Consider the following 330-nt stretch of genomic DNA (forward strand, 5'->3'; position numbering starts at 1 on the left):
GTCCTCCACTAATATTAGCACCCTTGGTAAATATGAGCAAAGGTGGCTGTGAAAATAAATCTGCATTATTTATCTTTTTGATCTTTCAAACAAAACATTTACAAAATTATAACCTTTTATTGAAGTAAAACAATTGAAAGTGGGGGGAAACTCGCATTATGAAATAATGCATGTTGGCCACTATTATTTGCCTCCCTAGAAATTCTTATGAGTAAAATATCTCTGAAGAGATATTTATAAGAGATAAGAAATCTCTTTGCCCACGGTTAAAGGGGTCATATGATGCTGCTAAAAAGAACATTATTTTGTGTATTTGGTGTAATGAAATGT

At 31.8% G+C, this 330-nt stretch overlaps 1 protein-coding gene across 1 annotated transcript in view; it reads right to left on the reverse strand.

The window, feature by feature from the left end:
• LOC107699794 (succinyl-CoA ligase [GDP-forming] subunit beta, mitochondrial) overlaps positions 1-330 on the reverse strand; it is a 124310-nt gene that overhangs the window by 59012 nt on the left and 64968 nt on the right. The gene's annotated exons all lie outside the window — the stretch shown is intronic.

Source organism: Sinocyclocheilus anshuiensis, unplaced genomic scaffold, assembly GCF_001515605.1.
Source record: "Sinocyclocheilus anshuiensis isolate Anshui unplaced genomic scaffold, SAMN03320099.WGS_v1.1 scaffold951, whole genome shotgun sequence".
In the NCBI taxonomy this organism is placed as follows: Eukaryota; Metazoa; Chordata; class Actinopteri; order Cypriniformes; family Cyprinidae; genus Sinocyclocheilus; species Sinocyclocheilus anshuiensis.